A 24,340-nucleotide genomic window follows, 5' to 3' on the forward strand; every position below is an offset into this window, starting at 1 on the left:
GGTTCCACTAATCACCCCCCTCCATAGTTAGCTGGCAGTCGTCCCAGCATGGTTAGTGTGCATCCTGTTGTCTTCCACATGTGAATGGGCTCCTGGCAGCCACTCCAGCGTCTGAAATGGCTATGTGACCATAGAGAAAGTCCACGGTGGCTAGAGTGCCACTAGCAGTGGCAGATGCTCTAGCCAGCAGACTCTATGGTCAGCCTGGAAGTCCTCCGGAGCCTGTTTAACCTCCGGGGAGCCCACCAGATGATACGGTAAGCCACCCTGGGGCCCCTTAATCCTGTTGCAGGGGGGTGGTTACCTGGGGTGTCTTCCTAACCACAAGGAATTTTCCACAAGGAAAATGCATTTCTATACAAAGTTTGAACTGAGAACTGCATTGGAATATTTGAGATGTAAGCTGATAGGAACTAAGTTCTGGCCCATACAATAGTCTGGAATCCATGGATCAAGTCAGTTTGTATCGGAATTCACAAGGACTGAATTCCTCAAAAGTCCTGAGGCGTAATTAGGTACGCACGATGAAAAATATGGCACCTAACAAAATGTTGCTTGTATTTGAAAATATTCTTCCCCCATGGAATAAAAAGTTCTAATATTATAATTTAGGACAGGGGTGGACAACATGTGGCCCTACAAATGTTGCTGGAGTGCAACTCCCATGAGCCCTAGCCAACATAGCCAGTGGTGAGGGATGATGGGAGTTGTAGTCAAACAACATCTGGAGGGCGACAAGTTGCCTACTCCTTTTTTAGGGAACAGACTGATTGCATGTGGCTGTCGCAGGTGTATGTATATACCACAAAAGATAGCCCCTTGCTTTATAGCAAAATCTGAATGGGATCAAGGATGCATGAAAAAATTCTTCTAGAAGCTCTACATTTAAAGCAGCTCTAATATGATCAACTTGCACAACTGCTGCAAGTATTAAAAGGGTGATATCACCATGATCCTCATTACCTCATTTTACCTGTGCCATTCCCCCCACTAAAAGCTTTCAATTGCCACCGCCACTGTCTGTCTACTTAACTTGTAAAATGCTAAACAAGTTCTGATGTTTACCTGTTTATGATTAAATTGCAAAATGATCGGCTTCGTTCTGTTCTAAATTAAGGTCTGCATTAAATGTCATAGCATTTATCTTTCATAAAATGAGACAGCGAGGACACTAATTTCCGAGGTATTCCATCACTGCCCTGTGCCACTTGAGAGGCAGCTTGGGAATGAGTCGGCCCACAGTTCACAGCTCACTGACAGCACTGAGATGGAATCATAAAAGTCAATTAATCATTAAAAGCTGTTACAAGCACATATCGAACCAGTCTGGCACAAAATGTTAATCAGTCCCATATCAATATAATAAATTCGTGCAAATTGGAGTGATCGATACCCTTTAAGGCCTAATGAATCAATTGGCGGGCTCTAGGCCTCTCCTCGGGGCCTCAGGAACATGGCTGCCATGTGGCTGCTACATCTCCAGGCATGCTGCCAACAGAGGTCACCTATCCCAACAGGCTGTTCACTTCAGCAGCAGTTACCACGGTGACAGCATGTCGCCGTTGCCCTAGTGTCCTTCTAGGTAAGGTGGAAACCAATGCATCACTGCCTTTGATGGATTTGTCAATAATACTTAGCAGGGGAGGGGAACTGCTCACATAACATTCGCAGGGCCGCAGTCCCTGAGCAGTTTGGGGTGATTTAATTGTTTGAAGGGATGTGTGCCTCTGCATATATGCAGGGACTAAACAGTGTCCATAGAAAGCATGGGGTGACCATTTGAATGGCTGCCTTCTGAAACCTTGGGAAAACACAGGGCTGCAAGCAGCAGAAGTGGCTGGCCTAGTGGTACATTAACCAAGTAGCAGTGTAAGTTAGGAGTAACCTGGAGATTCTTGAATTAGGAGTTCATTATCTGCAAAACTGTAATATATTACTTATGAACGGCTACAGTGTTGTTTATTAACCCTCCAGGTTCCGGGACAACATTTACTTACATCTGCCTGCCTCCTATCTATCAAGGCAAAGGGTAGCAAATAAAATACCATTAGTAGAATTTAGTTCATCTTTCAGTTTTGACTTGGCCAAACCTTATCACCTGCTAAAGATTAGCAGGTAAAGCTGCATCCAGCTTTATACTTACCCAGAAGTAAGTCTCATTAAAATCATTGAGATTAATTTCCAACTATTAACTTCCAATAATATCGGGGGGGGGGGGAGAAATAACATGGAGAAAATAAAATACACAAACAATAAAAAGATAAAATACACCAATTGGGGGAAAAACTCAGAGAACATATCATATAGTACCGAACAAACCTATTAAACAAGTCTGATGCAGACATTTTCCAGACAGATAACCATATTATTCTTTACAAACAGGAAATTTACTCCCAAATAAATAGGTACAAAATTGGGTGCAACTTTCAGTTTTATAATTCATTTGCTCTGGTTTGAGAAAATTATCCACCCCCAAAATACATATGAAGATAGTATATCTATAGTTCAGAAGCTGCAGCTCGTGTAAAATGCAGTGGCCAGATTGTTAACAGGGACCAGAAGGTCCAAATATATAAGGCCGACTTTGGCCTGCCTGCGCCGGCTGCTTATATGCTTCCGAGCTCAGTTCAAGGTGCTTGTTTTAACCTATAAAGCCCTACAAGGCTTAGGACAAAATGAACCTACCTGAACACTACGTTCAGCATCTAAGGTCCTCCTCCGACTGCCTCCTTCAAGGGAAGCTTGGAAGTCAGCAATGAGGGAGAGGGCCTTCTCAGTGGTGGGCCCCCATCTGTGGAACAAGCTCCCTGATGAGATCCACCTGGAGCCAACATTATTATCTTTTCAGCGCCAGGTTAAGACCTATCTCTTTTCTCAGGCATTTGGCAGCACATGATGAGTTTTTATCAGTCCTGGATGTGTCTTTAGTTATGACCGATAGTTCAGTGTTGTTTTTAGTTATATGTTGTTTGTGGATATTGTCTGTGTGCTTTTATGTGCTTTTTTGTAAATGGCTTTTAAACTTTTTTATATTGTATTTAATGTTTTAACTTCTGTGAACCGCCCAGAAGCATTGGCTATGGGGCGGTATAGAAATGCAATAAATAAAATAGATAAATAATAAATATATGTGGTTAGCTCCTGCAAGGTGGTGCAGGGAAGAAACCCTGGCTACATCTTTGCAGTGACATGAACATATTAGAAGGTGAATTTGATATTTGCTTTGAAAAGCCAATTGGCCAATGTGGAGGAACATAACTGTCCTCCATTTTTGGCATTAATTTGATTGTAGGATATTATGGAGTTAAAACTTTGTAAGTGTATGTGTGCTAGTTAGTTTCAGCCAAAAGGTTAACAGTTTAGAGGTCAACTAGTTAGAATGTAGAGGTCAGGACATTCTCAGGAAGCAGCAGATTATAAAGATCAACAGCACTTCAAAAGAAGAGGAATAAAAGTTTTAACTCAGAAAACAAAAACTTAGTTGGCAAAAATGAACAAAAAGCTACTTTCCTGATTGGTTGGAGTTGGGAACAGAACACACACATCCCCACTGCCATTTTTATAAGATAAAAGCTAGAGGCAGAGGAGGGGAAGGAAGGAAGGAAGGAAGGAAGGAAGGAAGGAAAGAAAGAAAGAAAGAAAGAAAGAAAGAAAGTCCTAAAGGAAAGAAAGGGTCAGAACTGCTGGAACTGGAGAATTGACTGAGAGAGCTGGACCAACAACATTAAGGTAATGCTTGGATAAGGAACTTGAATAAAATAGGGACAAAATCTAGTTAGGTTAGCTGGATGCATTTATCCCTGGTTGTTTTATTATCCTCTTGCTCATATGGTTGGTTTTGTGGTTTTGTGTGTGTGTTCAGATTTTTAAATGTTTCCTATTGACATTTTTCATCAGTAAAGTTTAAACTTTGTTATTTGAACATTCCAGCAATTCTGACCCTTTCTTTCCTCTAGAACTTTCCTCCCCGCTCCTCCTTTGGGTACCCAACCCACCTGAGACTCAGAAAGTTTGGTGGAGGCAGACAGAGAAGAAAAGATTTCTACATGCTGGCAGCAGAAAACACCACAGGAAGGAAAGGTCAGGAAGGAGCGTGAGCACACTATCTGGCCTGTTTCCCTTCTACTCACAGAACAAGGTACTGGCAGCCCATGACAGTCAGATGTCAGTACTCTGAGCTAGGTGTGCTGCTCCAAAATGGCTCTGGTAGAAATCTGATAAGAGTGAAGTTAATTGGGATCCCAGGGAACAGCAAGGCTTGAGACAAAAAGCCAACCCAGTGAGATACTCTGGACTGGGTATGAATTCCCAGTATGATGCCTCTGGATTGGCCAAGGCTGGTATAAATACTAGGGGTCAACTCTCCACCTTTGCCTGCTTAACAAGCAAGTATTTTCTGCTCTCAGGGCATCTCAGCTGCTGGAGGACTATCCAGGTCTAGATTTGGGTATCACAAGCCATGGCTCTGGCCTGATTAGGACAGCTAGGGAAAGTAAAGTTGAGGTTACTAGAAGAGCAGCATCTTATGGCACATTCACAGGGTCATATATCTGCCATGTTTTGGGTGGCTAAAGACTTCCATTGGAAAATGCTAAATGATATATGGGAGAATGTTCTTTTAAACTTAAAGCTATGCCTATGAAGTCTATTATCTTCCTAAAGTTTATCTTAGAGTGGAGTAGGCAGGAATATTTCCACAGTCAGGGAAATGTCTAAAGGCCAATACTCTTACTAAAGTTGTCGAAGATGAAAATGATGATGTTATTACAGATGTGCAGATACAACACAGACTCTCTCAAGAGATGAAAGCAACACTGAATATACAAAATCTACTGAAGACATTGTGTTCTGTTATTCGCACTGTCACTGAAAGCACATCCAGGCTGATTATTTTGCCCATCAATTTATTACTGATAATTATTTTCAGGGTTAATTATATGAATATACCAAAAGTATTACAGAGGTGATTTTGTTTTTGTTTTACAGAAATGTTTTTTACTATTCATTACAGTAACATCGAAATAAACGAGGACTCTTCAGTCCAATACAAATTGTTGTTCATACAAGTTCCCCCAACTTCTACGGCATGCATGGTCACATAAACCAATATGCAACACAGCTCTAAGCATGTTTATTTATTTGTGATACTTATGTACCACTAAATATAATAAAATCCCTATGCAGTTTACTGAAAAGAAAGTCTATTTGAGTTCAGTGGAGCTTACTCAGAGTCCTTAGTAAGTATGTTTAGGTTTGCAGCCATAGTACTTTCATTTTGGGGATCACAGATTAGTCACCCACAATTCAAGATGGTGGATGGTACTTTTCCCAGCTACTCTGGTCATGAGTATTGCTGGTGAGTATATCCCTTGTTCACACATAGTGTTGCATCCAGTGTTGTCCTTCCATTCATGGAACGTTTTTTGAATCTAGCGAAGGCCAACACTAGTAGAAGGGCGGAGGCACTTTTCAGCAATTCCTCCTCTCTCAGTATTTCCCTTCACCACCATCCCCCGCCCATGCTGTTCTGGAGGGTCACCCAGTCTTCCACAGCAGATTTTGTTGGGGGTGGGTGGGTGGCAAAGGCACAGGGGAGAGAGGAGAATGAGAAAATATCACCTTCTTCCCTTCATTAGTGGAAGGATTCCTTCTGTTTACAAAAAGGCAATGCTGGATGCAGCTCTGTGGGAGTGTCAACATGGGCATGTCCCTGGGGATTGTTGGGTATGCTAGTATCGACAAGAAAACTAGTGTGTGAACTGGTCCTTAGGATTAATTTATACATGCACATTCATCTCTTGGCTTCCGCAGCATTATAGAATTTCACTTATATGTGAAGCAGTCATCACGGATCAAACACAACAGATAGACCTTTCATATAATGTTACATCATCTCCAATACAAATCTTTTCAGTGGGGTCAGTTCACACTTTCAGTTGCAAAGCAACCAATGACAAATCCTTCACTGACGGACATGCATGTGTGAATGAGCCTGAAGTGTAAAGGAATCCTCTGTTCATTGAGGCAATGAACTGCGTGTTCAAACAAAGCAATGTATTGCATCTCCTTAATTGCCCTGACACCTTGCTTAGTTCCTCCAGCTACATTATGAGAGCTAACCCCACCCCCTCACCCCAGACTTCTCATTGTTATTAATTGTATTCCTTTTTAAATGTAATGTCATATCGCTGCCGGCTGAACTAATGAAACATTCCCATGTTACTAAAATAGGCATATTTCTTTTCTTTCTTTCTTTTTCTCCTACAGCACATTCGATCAAACCTGTCTGCTAAAGACGTTCTGTTAAAGACCTTTTCAGAGTGTAATACAAAGGACATCTCAAGCAGACCAACGTTTCTATTACACGATTATTAAAATGCCCAGGAGGACTAAACAATGTGGTGTGGATTCAGCTATCCTTAAAGACTTGAGAAAGATGGGTAATTCCTGCCATTGATTTGGAGGTTAATATTAATGCTAGATTACATTGCTAGGGCTTCCAAACACAGCCACCACATACCAGGTTCACACAAAAGCAGGCACTTGGCTCTCTTTGAGAGCTGCACTCTCCGGTTATAATGAGAATCTGAATTATTTATTTCTGTTTATTCTACAGGAGGTCACTTGACCTCACTCACTTTTTCGGCTTGTATAGCTCATCCAGGCATGGAAACACGACAATTTTCCGCTGCAAATATCACTAGATCTGGGCTTTAAAAAAAATAAGCTGCAGTATTCGCACTACATCTCCCATCAACACAGAGAAGAGAATCCAACACATATATGGCCAGTGGAAAAATTGAAGCTGAAGTTGATGCGTTGACCTCTTTTAAAACATTGCAGCCACACCAGGACTATTCAAAAGAATGACAGCACAGAATCGTGGCGGCAGCAGCTACTGCTGTCGTATATTTTGGACCGATCAAACAGAAAAGCACTCATATCTTTATGCAGAAGGAGGAGCAAATTTGGGGTCGAATCTGAAGTGAGAGCTCAGCAAGAATTCAGCCTAAAACGAATAAGCATGGAATTCCCACTGCAAGAGGTGGCAGTAGCCGCTAAGGAAGAGTGCAGTCCTAACTTCCTGAGCTGCTGGCTGGTGGGCTTTAGGATAGGGGCAAAAGGGAGGGTCTGGTGGGCGGACACGTCTGCCCCAGAGGCTTGGCTATGCTTGCAAAAAAACCCAGCAAGAACTCAGTGGACATAGATCTACCAGCTGCAGTACTCCTGGTGGTAGTAAGCTCCAACTCAGGGTTTTCTGGGGCAGCCCTCTCTTTTTCTGAAAGGCTGTTAAATCAAGCCTCTCAATTACACCAGCAGCCTAGAGCTGGCCTAATTAATCCCCACATTTGTTTTAATTGTGGGGGGGGGGAGATCCCCCCAAATAAGGATCTGCTGGGCTAAAAAGCCCAGCAAAGACACAAACACCCCCAGCCAGCTACCTGGGAAGGATAGATAATTCACCCCTTTTCTCCCCACCCCACTAAAGCATAGAATGATAGGATACGTCTACCCTAACAGTGTTCAGTACTATTCAAAATCACCTTGAGTGCCATTTTCTTGGTAGACAGGGAGGTCAATAATAAAATCAGGGTTATGTTTTATGAAATGTTGCTTTGCCATTATATGAGTTGTTATGCTACTATGAGATTGTGTTTGAGTTCACTTGGTGAAAAGGGGCAGGATATAAGTCTACTAAGTAAAACATAACAGTGGCTATTAACCACAATAGATTACTGTATCCTTCATGTATAGAGGAAGCTATCTCAAAGTAATAGATGCTGGGAGATGGTCATTTATGCCTTGCTTCAGAGACATCTGATTGCTCTTCCTTGTTGTAAAGAGAATGATGGAATAGATGAAACTTGAGCTGATCCAGCTAGGTAGTTCTTATGTGCTTAAGAGAGTTCATTTGTGTGCACGCAGAGTATATGTCCTCACTCCTGAGCAACAACAACCAGCTCCCACACATCAGATGAGGGCCAAAAGGAACTGAACGTTATGTTAATCTTGGCTGCAGACCTGGTTAGCAGGGGACTTGGATGCAGTAGCATTACAATAGCTCCTCCTAAGGCAGATGATTGGACCTTGCTAACCAGAGCCGGCCCTATCATTAGGCAGAGTGAGGCAGTTGCTTCAGGTGGCAGATGCTGGGAGACAGCAGCAAGGTGTTGGAGGAGAAAGCTGTGTGCCATGTGGCCTGCCATGTAACCCCTAACCTAGCCTGCTTCCTTCAGGTGTGGTGGAGGAATCAAAAAAAGATTCAACTGCTAGTCCAATTAGCATTTGTATATGGAATGCAAGGGGGTGCCATCATGTTTTTTGCTTCAGGCAGCAAAATGTCTTGGGCTGTCCCTGTTGCTACTCCTACTAGGTGTGAATACCCCAGTGCATCCAGCAGAACTTCACTTGCTCCTCAAGCCTAGCTATGTTCTTCTGGAAGGGCCCTGCCTGCTTCCCAACCTTGCCAATTGGCGTCCTCATCAATGAATCATCACATGGCAGATAGCACACTTCCAATAAGGAAGAGCTTCCTATGCAACAAAGGAGAGGGTTTTTTGGTGGTGACACCCTGGTTATGGAATGCTCTTTCTAAACTGGTGTGTCTGGCACCTACATTACAATCTTTTTGGCACCAAGTTAGAAAATATTTAGTTTCCCAGGCATTTCTAGACATGCCTTAGCTTGTTGTATGGTTGTTGTTGATGTTACGGATACTTTAGTGTTGTATGATTTATTTATTTTTTTCATATTTACTGTTCACCGCTCTGGAATCTATCAGATGAAGGGCAGTACGACCAATGTTTTAAATAAGTAAAATAAATAACAGTGTGAAACCAAAACAATGAATGACGAGGCCAAGCAGGGCCTCTCTTTGGAAATCTGTTCAAAAGTTGCAGCACGCTTCTACAGATCAAATGTCATGTAGGCTCATAGCGCACTGTAATTGTGGAACCGCAGCATATATATACAAGCCTGCCTATTTGTCACTTCTGTATGACAAGTTACAACGGAAGGGAATGCCCAGAGGCTCTTCCAGTAGCCTTTCCCTGGACTATATTTATTTATAGCATATCAGGTCTCATTTCTACAATACAGTCCTCAATGCAACATAGGAAAGAACAAGAGACTGCTGGGATAAAACACAAGCCATAGAAACAGTAGAAACAAAACGAAGAATCACACAAATTCATTCCAAACAAACACAAGCCTGGGTAAACCCAGACATTTTCACGTGGTTGCAGAAAGCATTCAGGTTTGGGCATAAATGGATTTCCCTTGGCCAGATGTTCCATGAGGTGGGCTCTGTGGAGAAAGCCCGAGCAGAAATTTGCCTATCCCTTTAAGAATTCAGTATACCAGGCCCTATAGCCTAGCCTCCATTTCAGAGCAGGTATTCCCGCACACAGACACGCTAAGAATTCCCTTAATGCAGCCTTCCACAATTTGGCACTCTCCAGATGTCTTGGACTGCAAAAGAGGTGTTGAGCCACTTTCAGCTAGAGAGCCGAATTCCATTTCAGAAAAACTTTCAGCTATCACATTCCAGTGGTGCGCAGGGCCAAAGGCAAAAAGGGCAAGGCCAAAATAGCTTAAACGTCTTACTGTCAGCCTTAGAAGAGGCATTTCAACATTTTAGAATGGGGAAAAAAACTGCAAAAAAGCTGGGAAATTACCAAGCAATCAGTGGTCAGGAAAGGGCAATAGAAGCATTACAAACTGGACCACCAGGCAGGGCAGTTGTTCTCTCTGTTCTCCATAGGCCCCACTCCCAAAAAGGCCCTGCTCTGCACCCCAGAATTTCACATCACTGCAAAGGGCCATTTGTGAAGCAGAGTCTGCTCAGCTGCCAAGGAGGTACTTATGGGAGAAGGCATTCTCTCAGGTATGTACAATTATTAGCCTCCTTCCCTCTGGAAGCCTGTCCTATCCTACCCTGGACATCGATAAACAAACAGTACTGTCAGTGTTTTCTATCTGGACAGGCATTTAGTGGCCAGAGAGGGGCCAGGCTGGCTCAACAGCAGGTCTATGTTCAACTTATCCTGTAGTTGGTAGTCTTTTCTTATTAATATTTGTATGCACGCTGAGCCTTTGGTGGGAGGGCAAAGTAGAAGTCTAAAGCCAATAATAACTCCAGCTAAGTTTAGAAATCACTTTGCGTTTATCAAAATCAGTAAAGGTTTACTTTTTGCTTGTTAAAACTGCTTACATCTTAGCTAGATAGAAAAGTCGCCTCAGCATTCAGTTTAGCAAAATCTAATTTCAAACACTGAAACCTGGTTCACAATCTGAGTGATTTCAGACACATCTGGGAATATCAAAACACTATTACTCTGAAGCTCAATCCTCATTGTTTTAATTAAATATTCTTGTCCCACCTACATACCCAAGAACCTAAAAGGCAGTAGGAGTAGAAATAGCATCTGGCAATTCTTTTAAAGTTAAGAATCTAATTAACTTAAACACAACTTTTCTGTGCAATGATGTGCATGCTTACCTAGGAGTAAGCACCACTGAATTCAATGGGACTTACCTACCGTTGAACTACTGGTTATATGATATAATAATGTATAGGATTATGTTGCTAATAACATGTTTGGGAACTACTGCTATAGTTTGGCCTCTATTGTATATTGATGAAGGCTTTACATAAAACATTATATTGATTTATATTAGATTTATGTATCTAAAACGTTTAAAACTGGCCATCATATCTGATTTCAGGCTGGTGTACAATGCATGAAAAATAAGTAATTCAATAAAACACTGGTCAAAAATTAAGGTAAACAGATAAAACCTTAAGAATGGACTAATAGGATTAGTAGTAGTACTATTCATTAAAATAATAGTAAATGTAAATTCTACAATGTTGCAAGAATGCAGGATTTCCTTCGGAATCTTGGTTTTTAATCTTTTTTAGGTGACTTTATTATTACGTCCATTTGTCCTTTGTTTAAAGCAGCCAATTTAATATCATGAGCAGCAGTAATAGACTTACAGTGCGATCCTATGCATGTCTACTCAATAGTAAGTCTCACTGAGTTCAGCGGATAAGTGAACTCCCTAAGTAAGTGTTTTCTACTTCAACTTTTCTAGTTCTGAGTAGATGTAATGATACTATTTTGGCTGCAGTCCTAAACACATTTTCCAGGATTAAGCCCCTTTGACTTACTTCTGAGTAGACATGCATAAGAATGTACACTTAAAAAAATTAGTCTGCATTGCTGTTATGAGATTTGCATTGGTTTCCATAATTTTTCATTAGGGTTTCAAAATAAAAGCAACTACATATTAACCAGTAAATATCTTGCATAATTTAGAATAAGAAAAGTCTGGATTTGTCTTATTCATCTTAATTATATCAACCTGCTTGTATGCTTTTGCCATAACTAATGCCAAAAAGCCTGCTGGCATCTCATCATCTTGCCAGTTGGTATAGACGGTATTCTAACATAATTCCTTTCTGACTAGGAAGCAATGGAGGAATATGGGGGTGGGAAGTCATGAAAGAGAAAAATGGAAGTTTTTAGGGCTTCTTCACACAGAGGCTTTTTATCCCGTGATTTACCAGAGCTGCTGCTTCTGGATTATTTGCAGGATTAAGAATGGGCCTTTATATACACTTCCCCTTCTCCATTTTTCCCCTTTATTTGTCTGTTTCATCATACAGCCACTAGATGGCGGTGTTGTTATAGCACCACTTCCTCTTTATATGGACAAATTCAAAGTGCTTCTTTTTATTAACTCATTATTTCTGTTTCAAATTAAGCTGCGGAAATGGTCAGAAGCCACAGGAGAGGCGCTGGAGGTTGACGACATCATGTAAAGGACCAAACTTCTGTGACTAACCAATCTCAATCACAGGATAAAAGCCCCATGTGGAGAAGGCCACAGACACATCTGGAATGTTTCCTGCTTGGGGCACAGTGAGAAGGGACAGCAGTAACTCAGCTCTTGGGAGTTCTGCTTACCTTCAGAAATGTATTGGGTTGGATCCAGAACTTTTCTATATGAGGGTGTTAATCCACTGTATCTACTTTTGATTTTGTTGCAGAACTCAGATCTGAGCACTACACATAGAGGTGGCACTGTGGTATAGCAGAATAGCGCAAATACACAAGAGAAACCATACTTTCTTTCGCCATCAGAAATAGTACCCCATTTTTCCTGCTCTAAAAAAACTCATGGAAAGTGCTGTTTACAAACAGAAGCAAAACTGGAGGGTTATGAATGACATCATCTAAAGAACCCATAAACAACTGTTAGTAGGGAATGATGAGCGTACAACAAGTGTCTTGTGTAGAAAAGCTTCATATGTGTCAGCAGCATTTCTTGCTATCTGACTGCAGGAAGTGGCCAAAGCTAGACTGAAGTCCTACACTTGTGTACAAACATTCCCAGACTCGTCACACTTGGAGCAGAACCCTTAAAATCAATGATACTTCAGTTAGTCATGACTCCATTGATTTCAGTGGGTCTGCTCTAAGTATGACTTGTCCATATCCAACCCAATGACGCACTGAAGCTTCACCTTTGCCTAATCAGTGCTTTTAAAAGGCAGGAACAATAGTAAAACTTGAAATGGAAGCTTTGATTTAGTCAGTCCCTGGAACATGTACTGATGACTTCTTACAATGGAAACCAGCAGAAAAAGGGAGCAGGGAATGAGGATTAAATACTGTAGATAAAAACTATAGATAAAACTCACATACTGATAGGTGCAGTAAGATTACATTTTTAAATGACTATTTTAAAGAAATGTTTGTGGTCCATTCTTTTTGGTTATGGACTAAAAAAGAAGGCTGTATTCTCTCCCTAGTTTCTGAAGCGTAGGTTCCATTGAAGACAATGAGATGTACACTCATGCATAATTGATGGTAGGCTTGCCCAGGAAATCTGCATAAAAAAACGAACCATCATAAATTTTGGATTACAGTAGGATGTGAAGATAACAATGACTGGCACTGCTTAAGAATGCATAATAGAGTTAAGAAAACAGATATACTAGGACAGCAGAATTTGTTGTGAATTCTTCAGCTGCAGTGCGAGCCTGGCTTCCTTTTGGCTATACAGCTGAACTGACATCAGTCAGGCTGGCTCCTTCTTCCCCTCTCTGCATCCTTCAGGAGCACTCTCTGCCTTTTGGAGGGCATTTTTAAAAGTGTCAAGTGAATATCTCAGCCTTCCCCAACCTGGTGCCCCCCAGATGTGTTGGACTGCAACTGCCATCATTCCCAGCCAGCATGGGCAATGCCATTCTGGCTGGGTATGATAAGAATTGCTCTCCAGATGTGCTGAACGGCACCAGGTTAGAGAAGGCTGATTTATCTGGATAAATAATTAAATAACTATATTAAATAACAATGAATTTTAAAAAGAAACCTTAAAACTGAAAGTCTGGGAATGGTGGGGGGTGGAGTCTGCAGGTGACATCATGGGAGGCTTAACCAATCAGCAGTATGCATAGCCAGATTCCTTCACACTTGCAGAACTGTTTTTTTCTGCCCAGAGCTTGACCCTGGACAGGAAAGTTGTGTATGGGCTCAATAATGAAAGACCACTTCCAGAGCATACCCACCACCCTCAGAATCCCACACACACACCGCATGCACCATGGTCCTGATCCTGATGGCATGGCACCTGCTAGCTGGGGTTTCAAAAGATGAATGCAGCTACAAGCGACACATCTAGCGCCAAGAGCAGTTTGACCCTTTGGTTTACATGCTCTTTTGAATCTTTCCTGCCTTCTCCTCTGTGCACAGTCTCGGGTGCAGAATGATGGTGCAGTGCCAGGCTTCAGTTTCTGAGGGTCCTTGGGCCAGCTACCCTCAGTGGGCCCCCTCCCTCAGGGAGTCTGCCTCTCACCACTATTGTCTGCAGCTGCTGTTGCTCCTCATGCTTTTTCTCTTCATTGCTACCACTTCCTTACTCAACAGGCCATGGCATCTACTCCTCCTCCTTCTCACTACCACCGTTGTCTGGGCCAGAGTGAGAGGCAGGTAAACAAGCAGGTCACAGTGGTGAAGAGGAAGAGCAACTCCAGCAGGCTCTTGTCAGTGGGCCCCCTGCTGGGGTGTGGGCCCTCAGCAAGTGCCCGACCACGCCTGTGTGTGACGCTGGCCCTGTGGTGGTGGCTATGTAGCCAAACAAGAGGGAATTATATCAGCATGTGTGGAGGAATCCCAAGTTCGCAAAAGTAGAAAAGATCTTTGGGAAAATAACCTACTGGGCCAACTCTTCGCCATATGTGCCTCGCAACTGCCCAGTGAGAACTGCTCATGATCAGTGGCCATAGAATGCTGAATGTCTATTGCAGGGTGGGGGGATAGAATGGATTATCCTGGAAAGAGGCAAGGCTGGCTGGAACACTGAACAGAAGTACTCCCCCCTGCAACATTTTGTTGAAGGTCCCAACGTTGTAAACTACTTACTTTGGACATCTACTCTGACTGGTAAAGCACTTAAATTCTGCTCGTCTCTCACTATTCCCGCTCTCTGCTCACTCTCCCTCCTTGTGCAGGTGATGTCCTGCATCTGCTGGTGTACCACCGAGTTAGGGAGAGGCCATATCTCTGTGGGAGAACACCTGCTTTGTACACAGAAGGTCCCAGGTTTGATCTCCAGGTAGGGCTGGAAAACTCCTGCCTGAAACCCTGGAGAGCTGCTGCTGCCAGTCAATGTCAACAGTATTGGGCTAGATGAACCCGTGGTCTGACTTGTTATAAGACAGCTTTCTGTGTTCCTATATTCCTGTTCAATCAGTGAGAGCTTCATGCCAGTGCAAAGGTATTGCTACACTGGCATAGTTTCACTCCACCATTGCAGAGGAATTTTGGAGTAATCCAGTGTAACTCATGGCTAGGAGCACAATATCAGTCAGTGGTAACTTTTTTTTTTCAACTCTGCCCTGCACTTTTAGGCTCTTTGGAAAGCAGGACAAAAATAGTCTCTGTTCCAACAACCTTCCCACCCTAAGTTCAGTCCCTTCTACCTTAGCCTGAAGCTGATTCTTAAAAAGGCAGTATCTCTAATACTGCAGTGGAGGAGATCATAAATACCCTGGGTATGGTAGGCAAGTATTTCTGTCTAGGGACAGGAGGATGGTAGTAGATTAGGAGAAATTGTGTCCTTTGAAACATATCATTTATGGGGTAGTTCCATCCCCTCACTAGTTTGTGGGATAAATGTCAAGGAATTTTGTGGCATCTCAATGTTAATACCTATCTTACATTCTGAATCAAACCTTGACCACCGGAGGCTTGTATGAAAAAAGCTGAAATTATTATTTAAGCTTTTTCATTAAAAAATCAAAATAAAAATGTTTGTTATGAGAGTATAAATGTCTGTTAAGATTTATCTTACTTGAGTCAGGACAGAAAGACACATTATTATAAGCACACATTGAAAGGCTCTGGAATGTGGTTAACTTCATGGTTTGCCAAATTCTGTTTGTGTATGAGCTGCCAGCACATCACAGGCTAGAGACAAAGTACAGGAAAAGGTGTTCAGAAGCAGGGAAGTGAGGCAGCCGAGATATTTCCTTTTCACCCCGTAGTATGCAAGAGCCTCCTCTTCCCTCCTCCTGTTTCCTAGACTGCTGTGATCTTGTACACCATCTGCAACCACTTTGAGCTGTTCTTACATGACTGTATTTATTAAGGTGCAAAACAGCAGCACCTGAACAATTAACCTGAGAATATAATGGGGAATAAGTTCTGCTGCTGCTGCTTCTGTTTTTTTAAATATACATACATGGTTTTGTATATATCCATAGCAATGAATACATATGAAATGCATATATATGAAAATACAACTTTCTAGCAATTACATATAAGCTTCAACAAAAGTGGACCAGATATCCAATAAGTATCCATTTTAAGGTGAGGAATAAGCTTAATATTTTCAAAACCGCATGGGCCATCTCAGTTTTGTTTGATATGAGCTTAGCTCTCTGATCTTTCAGAACCAACCAACACATGAGTAGAATAGCTTGTACCTGTCCAGGAAAGGGGGCTTCACCATCTTCTTTACATTTCATTTATGCTATCTTGGGGTACAGGGGGGGGAGGGGTGGCAGAATGAGAGAGTGGGAAGGGGTGGCATGGGGGGGAGTGGGAAGGGGTGGCACAGGGGGAGGGAGAGAGTGGGAAGGGGTGGCACAGGGGGCGGAGAGAGAGAGGGAAGCGAGGGGGAGCAATGCAATGCTGCAAGCTCCACTCACCATTGACTGCAGCCCTGGACTGGCTTATCGCATGGGACAATGGCCCTTCACAGAAAAAAGATTCTCCACCCCTGACTTAGCCTAAGCTTATATGGTGATTCTACTATGTGATCATCATCCAGTGAGGAAGAGTTGATCATCTGAGTCTAATGCTTCAGTTCGCAGATAAAGTACAAACTTCTTTTTTCTTTAAACAATTTTTTTAAAAAAATCACAGTGACATCAAGGAGAACATTTCAGAGGAAGTGATCTGAGGTCATTTCTGACATTGAAGAGAGAAGTTATTTTCTGTTTGCTTTTACTGAACCTTGAAGATTAGTTAAAAAAAACAAAACAGAACAAAACACACAAATATGCTTTACTGTGTTTCCTCTTTACCACAAACCTAAAATTGTTCATGAGTGTTCAGAAAATCTCAAATTTTCAGCCATATCAAACTTTAATCATAGTCAGGCAAAGGATACAGAAGCAATATTTTCCATCAGATGAGCAAAAGGTAGTAAAGAGATGTCACTTCTCACCTGATACCCCATCTGCTGAAGCCCATAGGAGTTTTGCCACAACAGAAGCAGAAAAAAAAAATCCTATTTTAGCATTGAAAAATGTTATTAATTTTGCTTTTCTCAAAGCAATTTCACTGGCATGTGGTAGCATTCTCTTTTTAGCATTCTCTTTTTAGCATTCTCTTTTCTGAGCCTGAAACATTTTATACTTTCATGAGTCTGTCTTCTAAGAGTGTGGAAAATCAAAAAGAGATGGACAGTGAGATAGTCTGGTTAAAAAGATGTGCCGACTTTGTAAGAAAGTGTTTGTCTGCCTAAAGTTGTCTTTTATCATCACAATGACAATAATGTCTGCTCATATCCCCGGTTTTGTAGAAGTGGTTTGCTTTTAATTCATTCACAAGATAAGATCTTGAGGAGGAGGTCGGTCTGCCTTCTTCCCCAAAACAAAATAATATTACTAAACAATGCATATTTCATATCGCTTCAGAATTCTAAATGTGGTCACATATAAATAGCTGCATAGATGGTTTGGAGCTAAATTCTTCCTGGAAAAAAAGAGAAGTAATTAATTGGTGCAATACACAAAAGACTTTTTTTTTTGGTAACCAGTACAGCTTTAATTACAAGTAATTGTTCTCAAAACCCCGCTGTTCACAAGTTCTACATTCTAGACAGTGATTATGCATCAAGACGCTAATCTATCACTTTCATTATTTTAGTCATCAGGGGTATGTTCATCAAAGTCCTGTGTGTAATCCAAACAACAAGCCAGGCATATACCAACCTCTCCTTCTCTGTTAAAATCTGTCTGTTTCAACTATTTTAATGTTTACATAAACTAGATACCTTTTGTTTTAAATGAAGACATTATATTTAGTTCTCTTGTTCCTGATTTTTAGGATCAGTTTATTTATATTTCTTTTTTAAAAATAATGCCCATTTTTGAGTATGGGAAGCAACGTGGACCTTTGGATATAACATGCATTCTACAGTCTTGGAAGCAGAATGAGTTTTGGAACGTCATGCATAGTTCACACAGGCATTCTCCTTAGAGTGGGTTTCATGACTGCTTTTGCAGGTTTTCTATGTAACTAACAGCCTTTCTACAGGACGCTGTTAATCTCTATATCTACTTTTGGTTTCGTCGTAGAATTACGAGCTCTATGCAAAGAGCTTTGCCCTTCCTGCTTTTCCACTACAAAACCTCTAGGTGGTGCTATGCTATACCAGAATATTGCAATTATATAAGTAGGAAAATACATTTTCTTTCACTTTCAGAAATAATACACTTGTTCTTGCTCTACCCCCCCCCAAGTGCTCTTCAAAAACAAGCAAAACTGGAGGATCATGATGTCTTCTAAAGAACCCATTAACAACTGTGAATAAGGAATCATGAGCTTACAATAAACACCTCATGTGGAGGTGCTCTAAAGCTATATTTTCTTTATTTATTTGCAATATTTGTTTACCGCTCCATATCTAAAACAGATTTTGGAGCAGTGAACACGAAAAATAAAACAGTAAAAGAATAAAAAGATTAAAACACCACATTAAAATTATGCTAAAAAAAACCACACACACACCAATAGAAACCGTGACTGTATAATGTACTTGAAGGGGGAATGGATATAACAAAGAAAAGTGCTTGTACTGGGACTGGCCTTTTCCTTTCCTTTGTAGCTGTAAATTCTGCCTGAGGCAGAAAATCCATATGGCATTCCCTCCCTCCCACTAACTAACATGGGGTACAATTCATCAGGAAGATCTTCTGCACAGTTCATTTTAACGGTGGCTGAGGAGGAGAATTTCCCAGTGGATTGAACCCAGTAGTTAGACTGGCCTGTCTCCTGCTCTGCCACTCTTAATGGCACCCCACATCTTCCCCTAGCAGGGCCAGCCCACAACATTTTGCTACCTCAGGCAAAGGACAAGATGGCACCTCTCCCATTCCATGTACAAAAGCCAACTGGACTGGTAGCTGAATCTTTCTTAGACACTGGCAATGGGGCAGCATCCTCCACTACACCTGAAGGCAGCAGGCTAACTTAGGGGGTGCAGGGCAGGCCGTATGACCCACAGCTCCCTCCTCCAACACCTTGCTGCCACCTCCCAGCATCTGCCGCCTGAGGCAACTGCCTCACTGTGCCTAATGGTAGGATGGCTTTGTTCCCTAGAGTAATCTGTCTTGTCTCTTTTCTCCATGGTTGGGCAGTCTCCGTTTCCATGTAGACTCCCCCCAGTTTGCTTCTGTAAATTGAATTGGGGGGCCACAATCTTTGTCCTTTGCCTCAGGCAGCAAAATATCTTAGGCCAGCCCTGACAACCACGCAGAGGCTACCTTGTCTTGTTTTCTACCTCAGTGGAAAAGGTTGAGGGTTCTGTTCTTGTTGTCAAGAGCAGATGGTGTCCAGGAAGTGAGGAAAGTAAATAGCAGGGAGGAAGAGAGAGAACCCTACATTCCTTTACACTAAGTTAGGATGGTGTGGGGGATAATAGATATTCCTCAGGTCAAAGCTGACAACAAGGGTATAAGCATAGTTGGCACCTGCCAAGGGCCCACACCCCAGCAGAGGCCCACAGACAAGAGCTGCTTGGACTTGCTCCTCCTCTTCAACCTGGTTCATCTGCCTCTCACTCTGGACCAGAAACAGTGGTAGTAGCAGTGAGAAGGAGGAGCAGTAGATGGCCACTGCCCCTTTGCTCACTGGCTTTCTGCCTGTCAAGCAAGCAAGTGGTAGCGATGATGAGAAAGAGGAGGAGCAACACAACTGGTGACAATGGTGGTGGGAAGGTAGACTCACTGAGGAGGGGGCACATTGAGGGTGTCTTGCCCAAAGGCTCTCCAATGTGGCACCAGCATTGGCTCAGCTCACTGAGGTGAGAATGGAAGATCATTGAGGAATGTGGTAGCCAAGCTCTTTCCAAGCAGTCTCCTACAGGGAAGCAGCTTGTAGTGCTGCTGTAAAGGAAAGATGAGGCGGGTTTGGGGCGGGAGGATAAATCTGGGGTCCTCCTGTATGAGAGTTCTGAACAAAACCAGAGAACGCTGAGTCTCAGAACTGATTCCAAATTGATAATCTGGTACCCAAAGACTGAGCTGAGAGGCAGAACTGCTCCCTTCCCTCCTTGCCTCTGGTGGATCTGGTCCAACCCTAGAAATCCTCCTACCTGTGCCTCTGTCTTGTCCATGGAGAGCCAGAATTTCTACTCACATTGAACTGGTCATCAGGTCAATGTTCCCTAGGAACAGGCTGTCTATAATATTAATTAAAAAGCATTGTATGTACAATTTAGTTCAACTGATGTTTGTTTCCCCACTCCCTGCCCAAGTAGTTTAACCCCACAAACTTTGCTTTGCAGTGTTACATCCTCACTTTAGAAAATACCTAGATGGAGAACACTTCAAACTGTAAGAAAAACCATGGTGCTGGCAAAGAGGGTGGCCCACCCCATTTTTCCCTCTTCTTCCAAGCTGGCCCTGCCTCTTCTGTGTCTAATTCTGCCGCTCAGCCAATGAGAGGGGCTTGCTCCTGCCCCTCTTCATGCTCAGGGGAGTTTAATGGAAGAGATGAGTAACGTCAGATAGTTTACCCTACACCTCTGCCCCTCGCATCCACTGACTGTGAACCAGCAATATTGAAACCCAGGGACAGACTGACAAGCAGGCAGACAGGAGGCACCTAGGTCCTGCATGGAGGAAAAGGGCTGGAATTGCCTCCCTCTCCTAGTGCTCTGGAGCTGGCAGCAGCTGCTGCTGCCACCTCCACTTCCTCGACCTGAACTAAGCCTCCTCCTCCTCGCCACAAACACACAGGAAAATCACACACACGGGACTATTCTGAAGGGGAGACATGAATGAATCAGCGGCTGCTATCTGTGAATGGAAAAAGCAAACTGTTGCATTCCTCTGAAAGGGCGACCCAACGCGATTCTGTGATTGGGGAGGCTTGCTCCCAGCCCCATCCATGGTTCCTTGCTGTACTGGCAGCCCTTTCTTCTTCCCTTCTTAGTTGTAGATGTATCACGTGACAGCGAAGTTGCAGGTCTGTTGTTACTGCAGAGTTTCAGGTGTACCGCGACTGTGAAATACGGAGGCTGGCTGCCTTCTCTCCTTCCCTTCTGGGTATTCCTTAGTTGTAGGTGTATTGCAGTAACATGACTGCGAAATACCATTGCTGCAGGCTCCTGCTACTGGCTGCCCTTTCACCTTTAGCTCTGTGTATTCTTCATTGTGCCCCAGATATAAACAGGCTACTCCACTATTCTGAATGAAACAGGGCTACTGATTGTATTGAATGGGAAAAGAAGGCTACATTGTGAAAGCAGACCTACTGTAAAGGGGAGAAAAGAGGGAATGGGAAGGGGGGAAGGGCCCCACCCCTTGGCCACATCACTTGCAGGTCAAACCAGGTCACAGAGGCATGCCCAGGATTTAATGCAGAGGGATGAGGCACACTGCCGCGGAACCGCTCCAGAGACAAATTTAAGAAGAACAACGGAGTAAAAGGGCTTTCTGAAAATGTGCATTTTCGGGACACATGCTGCAGGATGGTGGCGAATTGGCGACAATGTCATCTGTTGCAAACGATCCCAATGTGTTCTACCACCACATTAAATCGGCCATGTATATTGACCCCTAGACAGGCAATGGAATTTTACTTCGACACTGATGATTGGAGAGAGTCCTCCACTGCACTTGAGGGCAATAGGCTAGTTTAAGGGATGCAACAGAGGGGAATGGCTGGGGGCACAGGAAAAACGGTAGGGAACTGCCACTGGTGCCCCCAATATTTGCCACCTGCAGCGGTTGCTGCACTTTGTTTCATAGTAGGGCTGGTGCTGGTGGTTGTTAAAGTTTCCCAACGTGATTAGCCTTGAGGTCTTCAACACCATACTCAAGACCTCCTCTGACAGCTCAGCCTGGGAGACTGTTAGGCAGTGTGGTGGCTGGTACAACAACGGAATCCCAATTCTGTCTCGGATTCCAAACACTAAGGCCAACACTCAAGATCAGCCAACCATTGAATAGGATGCCTGACAAGAGTGGTTGTATCATTACAGTACAAGTTTCCCCCCAACACACACAGACATATGCTCTCCCACCTCTCAAGTCATGCATGGTGCTGCTCCTGATAACCTGGTGGACACCTCTGGTAGAGGTTTACTCCCAGCCCCCCATCATCCAGACACACTCAGTAACACAAGCCAGGTCAGAACTTTCTTCCAGGATCAAATCAAAGATGATGCCACCCTTCCTGTTGGCTGACCTGGCATTCATTAGCCATACTGACAAACTTGAAGGCACTGCAGTTCACTGAGTGCTGGCATAAGAGCCCAGGAGACACTTTGCCCCAGTGTAATCTTCCCAGCTGGAAATTGTAGGACTATTTTTCACCTAAACATGCATAGGATTGCACCCCAAATTACATGGTCCAGGTCACAGGCAACGAGATCTCAATGGCAAGATCTCAGTGGTCCAGGCCACAGGCAACAAGGTTCCAAGGCAACACAGCAGACAAGGAGCAGGCAGAAAGAGTCAGAGTTCAATCCAGAAGTACTCACATCAGGAATCAGTCAAGGAAGCAGTCAGGAGTTAAGGCAAAGGAAGCTGGATGCAGGAAGGTCTGGTCCTTCCATTGTTTCCAGCAATTCCCTCAGCCTTACACTGCTGTTCATGCAGAGGCTGTCAGAGCCACACCTCATAAGAACATAAGAATAAGAAGAGCCATGCTGCATCAGACCAAGGGTCCATCTAGTCCAGCGTTCTGTTCTGTTCACACAGTGACCAACCAGCTGCCCACAGGAAGCCCACAAGCAGGACATGAGTGCAACAGCACTATCCTGCCCATGTTCCCCAGCATCTGGTGTACATTGGCATACTGCCTCTAATATTGGAAATAGCATATAGTCAACAGGATTAGTAGCCACTGATGGCCTTCTCCTCCAGGAATTTGCCTAACCCCCTTTCAGAGCCATCAAAGTTGGTGGCCACCACCTCATCTTGTAGTAGCAAATTCCATAGTTAAACTATGTGCTGTGTTAAGAAGTACTTCCTTTTATCTGTCCTGAATCTCCCACCAATCAGCTTCATGGGATGACCCTCAGTTCTAGTATTATGACAGAGAAAGAAAAATGTCTCCCTATCCACTTTCTCCACACCATGCGTAATTTAGTACACCTCTATCATGTCTCCCCTTACTTGCCTTTTTTCTAAGCAAAACAATTCCAGATGTTGTAACCTTTCCTCATAGGGGAGTTGCTCCAGCCCCTTGATCATTTTAGTTGTCTAACAGCTCAGCTGCAGCTGTGAGCGCCTGCAGCTGAAAAGGCCCTTGTGAGCAAGCCCCTTATGTGCAAGTAGACCTTTTCTCACAAGGAGGCCTCTGGCTCAGTTTAGAACTCCTTTTGAGTTACTGTCTTTTCGGGTGTCTTTTCTCTCCTAAGGGCGTGGAGGTTTCTCTGCCTCTGAGGCAGAGTTGTTGTCCTCCACAGGTGATGCCATCATGGTAGACTACCTGGTCTAATGAGCATTGCTGGCAGTGGGTGGTTCCTGGTTCTCTCACTCTTCCTTTGAGGAGCACTCTTCCACTGGAGGTATAATGCAAATCTACATTAACTATTACAACCAGCCTTCCATCCATTTCCCCACCCTCCTGTCACAGTGGAGGTTCTCCAAGAAAATGATGAGGCCCCTGTCCCTCCCCAAAGAGATGACCCACTTCGGCAGTGACCCACAACTCTGAAGTGCTGCCTCAATCTAATAGCCCCAACCCTGAAGTCCTCACCATTTTGGGAGACCTAGAGAGGTGAGGTTGGTGAGCACTCATAACAGGGCTTTTTGCGTAGCTGCACCCCAGCTGTGAAACACCCTCCCCAGGGAGGCTAGGCCAGCCTCTTCCTTAGTGTCCTTTAGATGGCTGGTGAACACGATATTTTCCCACCAAGTTTTTATAGTCTGCCACTAGGTAACCACAAATAACTATTTAACAAGGTCTAACCCAGCTTTCCCCAACCTGATGCCCTCCAGATGTGTTTGACTACAACTTCCATCATCCCTAGCCAGCACTCTCAATGGTCCTTCTATGTACATAGAAACTATTTACCAAGTTAGGGCACCAAGTTAGAGAAGGCTGGTGTAATCTTTCCATCAGCTGGTATTCAACCACATGGGGAGCCAGCCATCTGTAGTAACATCTACCCAAGTGGTAATATTTTGATCACATATCCACACCAGACCAGTCTGAAATCAAAAGGGTAGAAAGCAGCAGCAAAATTCACCTCACCATGTGAATGGACACCACAGATGATCAGCATTTCTTCTGGTTCTATACCCACCATGGCAAACTTCTGGTTTGGCAAATGGTTGGAATCTGAGGCTTTTGCAGGAAATAAAGACACTTGTTACTTATACTATGTGATGGTTCAGGCTCCTGTGCCATTAATACAGGAGTGCAGAACTTCAGATCCAGGAGCCAAATCCAGCTTTCCAGGTGTCACAGTCTGGTCCTCCAGGGTTCCCAGAAGATCACACCCCCTGACTCCACCCCTTTCCCCCAACCACAGATTATTTGGTGGTTTTGCAGCTATTCTGCAAGGGGGAGGGTTAGGG

The 24,340-nt window shown here is 43.4% G+C and overlaps 1 long non-coding RNA gene across 1 annotated transcript; it reads left to right on the plus strand.

The window, feature by feature from the left end:
• The first annotated feature begins 206 nt into the window (after window positions 1-206).
• Window positions 207-8,839, plus strand: LOC146350206 (uncharacterized). The gene is made up of 3 exons (XR_014788828.1): window positions 207-257; window positions 3,957-4,138; window positions 6,268-8,839. It is a non-coding gene; the product is annotated as an uncharacterized LOC146350206 (long non-coding RNA).
• Window positions 8,840-24,340: the final 15,501 nt, after the last annotated feature.

The sequence above is a fragment of the Heloderma suspectum genome, chromosome 3, assembly GCF_057233095.1.
Source record: "Heloderma suspectum isolate Gila_16-S chromosome 3, 16-S_ref, whole genome shotgun sequence".
In the NCBI taxonomy this organism is placed as follows: Eukaryota; Metazoa; Chordata; class Lepidosauria; order Squamata; family Helodermatidae; genus Heloderma; species Heloderma suspectum.